Source organism: Leptonychotes weddellii, chromosome 2 (genome assembly GCF_054177405.1).
Source record: "Leptonychotes weddellii isolate Sample4059 chromosome 2, ASM5417740v2, whole genome shotgun sequence".
Classification (NCBI taxonomy): domain Eukaryota; kingdom Metazoa; phylum Chordata; class Mammalia; order Carnivora; family Phocidae; genus Leptonychotes; species Leptonychotes weddellii.
The window spans coordinates 170,224,459-170,230,339 of NC_138370.1; the positions used below are offsets into that span (position 1 = coordinate 170,224,459).

At 42.8% G+C, this 5,881-nt stretch overlaps 1 pseudogene; it reads right to left on the reverse strand.

The window, feature by feature from the left end:
- Window positions 1-4,053: 4,053 nt before the first annotated feature.
- LOC102746726 (retinal rod rhodopsin-sensitive cGMP 3',5'-cyclic phosphodiesterase subunit delta pseudogene) lies at window positions 4,054-4,825 on the reverse strand (annotated as a pseudogene).
- Window positions 4,826-5,881: the final 1,056 nt, after the last annotated feature.

Below are 5,881 nucleotides of genomic sequence, written 5' to 3' on the forward strand. Positions count from 1 at the left end.
AATAATTTGTGTGAGACTCTCAGCTGGCAATATTAATGAGAAACGGCCTCTTTCAGGTTTGAATGGTGTGAGCTCAGGAAGGCCCTGTGAGGCTGAGTCTGTTTTAAATATCTCTCAGCTTGACTCATCTTGGTACCAGCTCCTCCAAACTCACAGTGCCTTGGACAGTTTCCTCTCTCTGGAATGGAGTGTGTATGTTGGCAAGAGCAGGCCAGGCAAGGGCCATCCTGGCTTAGCTGATTCAGGGAGGAATGTTGTAGTTAACTGGGTAAGACCGTTTGAAAGAAATCACTCAGAAGAACAGCAAGATGTTGCCTTCAAACAAGTTAACTTCAAATAAAGTTTCCTTTATTTACTTAGAAGCCATATCTTGGCTTCTAGATGTCTAAAAACGTTTGGACTGAGGTGTTCAGTCCAGAAGAAATCCTCATAGCCCATTACAGATAAATAGAAGCTGGGAGGGTGTATGGAGTTTCAAGAGCTGTGGAGAAGCAATGAATACTTACCTCCCTTCCACCCCTGCTCTGGCTTCACTGTCTGCAATGAGATATAGGACCAAAGAGTAAGGCAGATAAGGTCAAAATACTACCTCTTGACTGATAGTGGAAGGATTAGAGAGCACAGAGTTTAGTGAGACAGCCAGATGACTGCCTAAGTCATAGGTGATGCTGGATCCTGAGACTTGGGGTATCAGACAACTGAGGATAAACGTACCCTTTGTGCAACAAGAGATACATATGCTCCCAAGAGGAAGGAGAGAAGAAGGAACAAGCATGACTTTCTTTATTTTCTTTAAAACTCACCCATTGGATATGTCTTTCCTCTTCCACTAGTGTGTAGTGAGTGAGGGGCAGTGGGACTGAGAACACTATGCTGATGAGTCTCCTTTTATGTGAAAATCAGGCATGGCAAAGTGGCCTCCTCTCTCTCTATCCCATCTGAGCATTAGTCACCCACCTGTGTCCCACACGTTGCTTACATGACCTGATGCGGCCCTCACTACAACCCAGTATGTGCTAAGGCTCAAATCTGTATTCTGATATCTGGTTTGTATCTGAGCTCCACCGTTTGCTAGTTTTGTGACTGTAGGCAAACGATGCAGTTCTGGGAGCGCGTTTCTTAAGGTGCAAAATGGAGGTAATAGCAGTTCCTACCTTACAGCTAATCACAACATTTCAACAACCTCCTATCTTCTCCATTGTTTTCAACTACTACCACCCCTCTCTCCCTAGGACCCATTGTCAAAATTCTTTTTCTTCAGAAAAACCTAATAATGATGACAATTAATATTTAGCGAGTGCTGAGTATGCACCAGATTTTTTCTTTCTAAGTGTTTTACATTTATTAAAACATATTATCCTCACAATAACAATTTGAGTTAAGTAATATTCTCCCTATTTTACAAATAAGAAAACACACAAAGATGTTAGGGAACTTGTCCAAAGTCTCAGAGCTAGTAAGTGGTGGAGCTAAAATATAAACCTAGGCAGGCTGGCTTCAGACTGTAAGCTCTTAACTACTAGCTATATTGTCCCTCATGAATTACTAAGATGAATCATGCCAGGAAATTCCTGGGCTCCAAATAACCTTCCTCCATTTGGGTTTTGTCCTATGTCCATGCCATACACAGTCCCAGATCTCATTCTTCTCTTCAGACCCTCCACCTCTCCCAACCAAGTCTGACCACTTCCATTTTGGTGCCACTGTGATTCCTGTCAATCATTCCTATTATAACCACTTATATTCACTCTGGCACATTTTTTTTATTAGTAAAATGTCGTAATTTATTGAGATATAGCTTATATTCAAAGAAATATAAAGATCTTGAGTGTACAGTTTAATTAGTTTTGACAAACTCTATAAACCACACCCCTCTTAAAAAAAAAAAAGTTAAGCAATTCAAACATGTTTTATTACCTTCTGGTTAACACTGTTTCTGATGAGAGCCCAGCAGCCATGCTTACTGTTGCCTTGCAGATAATGCATCCCCTTTTTACAGATGCTTTTAGGATGTTCTTTTCACCTTTTTTTTTTGGCAATTTTATTATGATATTCCTAGATGTATTTATCCTTCTTTGGGTCTGATAATATTCTTGATTTTTTCATCAAATTTGGAAAATATGTGACCAAATATCTTCATTTTTTAAAAATTCAATTAACCAACATATAGTACATCATTAGTTTCAGATGTAGTGTTCAATAATTTATCAGTTGCATATAACACCCAGTGCTCAGCACATCATCTGTCCTCCTTTGCCCATCAGCCAGTTACCCCATCCCCCACCCATCTCTTCTCTAGCAACCCTCAGTTTGTGTCCTAGAGTTAAGAGTCTCTCATGGTTTGTCTCCCTCTCTGATTTTTTCCCATTCAGTTTTCCCTCCCTTCCCCTATGACTCTCTGTGCTGTTTCTTATATTCCACATATGAGTGAAACCATATGAAATTGTCTTTCTCTGATTGGCTTATTTCACTCAGCATAATACCTTCCAGTTCCATCTACATTGATGTAAATGGTAAGTATTTATCCTTTCTGATGGCTAAGTAGAATTCCATTGTATATATATACACCACATCTTCTTTATCCATTCATCTGTCGAAGGACATTTTGGCTTTATCCGCAGTTTGGCTGTTGTGGACATTGCTGCTATAAACATTGGGGTGCAGGTGCCCCTCCAAATCACAACATTTGTATTTTGGGGGTAAATACCTAGTAGTGCAATTGCTGGGTCCTAGGGTAGCTCTATTTTTAACTTCTTAAGGAACCTCCATACTGCTTTCCAGAGTGACAGCACCAGTTTGCATTCCCACCAACAGTGTAAGAGGGCTCCCTTTTCTCTACATCCTCACCAACATTTGTTGTTTCCTGTCTTGTTAATTTTAGCCATTATGACTGGTGTGAGGTAGTATCTCATTGTGGTTTTGATTTGAATTTCCCTGATGCCAAGTGATGTGGAACATTTTTTCATGTGTCTGTTGGCCCAAATATCTTCATTTTTGGGGGCCAAATTTTTTGGCCAAATTTCTCTGACCTCCTTTCTTGGGGGCTCCCATGACCCACCTCTTTGAGCACTTGTCCTTGTGTCACCAAGGCTCTGCTAATTTTTTCAGGCTTTTCCTTTTTTGTGCTTTGCTTCCATTTGAATTGTTTCTGTTGCCAGTTCTCTAAGACTATTTTTTTCTCCAGAAGTGTCTAATTTGTCATTAAACCACTCTTGAATTTTTTACTTCAGATATTATAATTCTATTTTCGGGTTTAGTGTTTTTATTTAGTTTTTATTTCAATTTCCATTTATCTTATGTTCTCTTTTCTTTTCTTATTTTATTTTATTTTATTATGGTATGTTAGTCACCTTACAATACATCATTAGTTTTTGATGTGGTGATCCACGATCCACTGTTTTCGTATAACAGCCAGTGCTCCATGCAATACGTGCCCTCCTTAATACCCATCACCGGGCTAGCCCATCCCCCCACACCCCTCCCCTCTAAAACCTGTTTGTTTCTCGGAGTCCATAGTCTCTCATGGTTCATCTCTCCCTCCGATTCCCCCCCCCATTTTCCCCTTCCTTCTCCTAATGTCCTCCATGCTATTCCTTATGTTCTCTTTTCTATGTTTTGCCACATCATGTTTTCCTTAAATATTTTGAACATATTTTATAATAATTATTTTAAAGTCCTTATCTGTTAAATCCAAACCTGCTAAATAGATGTAGACATGTCTACTTCTACTGACTTGTCTTTCTCCTGCTTATAGGTCACATTTTCCTACTCCTCTGCATTTCTTTTTTTTTGACTGTAGGAATATTTTAATTCATATGTTTTAATTCATTACATAATAATAATAATATCACAGTCTATTTTACAAGTTAAATGTTTGAGAACGTATGAAATAGAAATGGTAGGAAAAAAACTAAACATAGGTCAGGAATATGAATTTTTCCAAAACTAGGGGCCAAAGGAAGATGTGTCGCCTGCAGGGCCCAAGGAGAAGCCGGGGGGGGGGGGGGGTACGGGAACAGCAGTGGCTTTCATGGTAAGCGTCTGTCCCGCGTCACCCTGGGAAGGAGTCAAGGCTCACCCTCTGCCCTGGTCTGGGGTTGGGAGTTGAGTCTGGTCAGTGGAAGATGGCGGCTCAGGAATTAACAGCCATCTGGTTACCTACACAGAACTGGTCCCCTGGTGGCCGCAGGTGGGTTCTGCCGTACAGGGAATTAGGGGTGGAAGTGTCAAAAACCAAATGTGTGGAGGAAAAAAGTAAACAGTTTCCTCCTTTCCCCCCCAAAACCCAAATTCTTGAAATGCACACACATTCTTCTCTCAAACGTAGAAAAGTCTCACTCTGGATGTGTTTACAAGAAGATCGTCTTCAAAACACTTTGTCTCTATGATAACATTCCCAGTCGGCACGCTGGCGGGCGTCATCTGGGACTCGGGCGCTGCCTCTATCAGGGACTGCCAGGTGTTTGTGGACTTCGGGGTCACAAAGCCAGACTCGAAGAACCACTCTTCCAGGCCTTGCCCTGTTCCAGGCGGAATTTTTCCATTTGCTCTGCGGAAGAGAAGTTCAGTTCTCGAGACACTGCCTTGCACTTGAGGATTTTCTTGGGAACACGGGCTTCATGCTCCTCTCCAGGGACTGACAGATCTTCTGTTCCTTGCCACAGTACCTTCCCTGTCTCAGCGTCCCGGAGGCTCATCCAGTTTAGTTTGAAGCCCCTCAGGATCTCCCTGGCCCGCTCGTCCTTGGCTGACATGATGCGGTGGTCGCCGCCTGCAGCTCTCCTACACTGGCCCCGCGGAGCTTCGCAGACGGTGCCCGGGAACGGAGGACGGAGCCGCAGCCGGGCCTGGAGACCTCGGGCGAGCAGCTGCCGCGCGGCCAGACCCGGACCGGCCTCTCCCTCCCCTCAGCTCCCGCTCCTGATCCCTTCTCCCCTCCTCTGCATTTCTGGCAACACTTTCCTTTATACTAGAGATTGTGAATTCTACAGAATTGAATGCTTGGATTTTGTGTTTCTTTAGCATTGCTGACTTTTGGTCTGGTAGCCAGTTAATGTACTTGTGGATCTGCCTGAACTTTTTTGAGGACTTTTTAAAGCTTTGTTAGAGTGAGTGAGGGGAGTTTACTTTATTGTTAGGGGAGCACCCTGTCCTCATGCATGACCTTTCCAGTATCTCAGCTGAAGGCCTGGCTGGTTTATCAAGTTCTCTCCACTTAGTCTGGCTGGAGCTCTCACATGTCTCAGTCTTTCCTGTTCTGCTCATAAATCCCTGATCAGATTTTTTGCCAGGTGTTATGGGTTGAAATGTGTCATTTCCTGCCCTTGCCCCATTCCTGTGTTGAACTGCTAACCCTCAATACCACATAATGTGACCTTATTTGGAAGCAGGATCATTGCAGATATAATTAGCTAAATTAAGATGAGGTCATACTAGAGTAGGGTGGAATCCCAATCCAACATGACTAATGTCCTTATAAAAAGGAGAAATTTGGACACAGACATGCACAGGGAGAATGACAAGTGACCATGAAGGCAGAAATCAGGGTGACACGTTTCCAAACGAAGGAATGCCAAAGAATGCCAGCAACCATCAGAAGCCAGGGAAGAGGCATGGAACAGATCCTTTCCTTCTATAGCCCTCGGAAGGAACCAACCCTTGATCTTGGTCTCACAGCCTCCCAAACTCTGAGACAGATTATCTGTTGTTTCAGACACATGGTCCATGGTACTAAATGACAGCAGCCCTAGGAAACTAATATACCAAACCTCACAAAATTGCCCTATGGTATATATGCAGCTTACTAATGACCTTAGACTCAAGAGACCCCTCAGAATTTCTGGATCTCCTTCCTGGCACAGTGTCCTCCTCGTTGGCATTG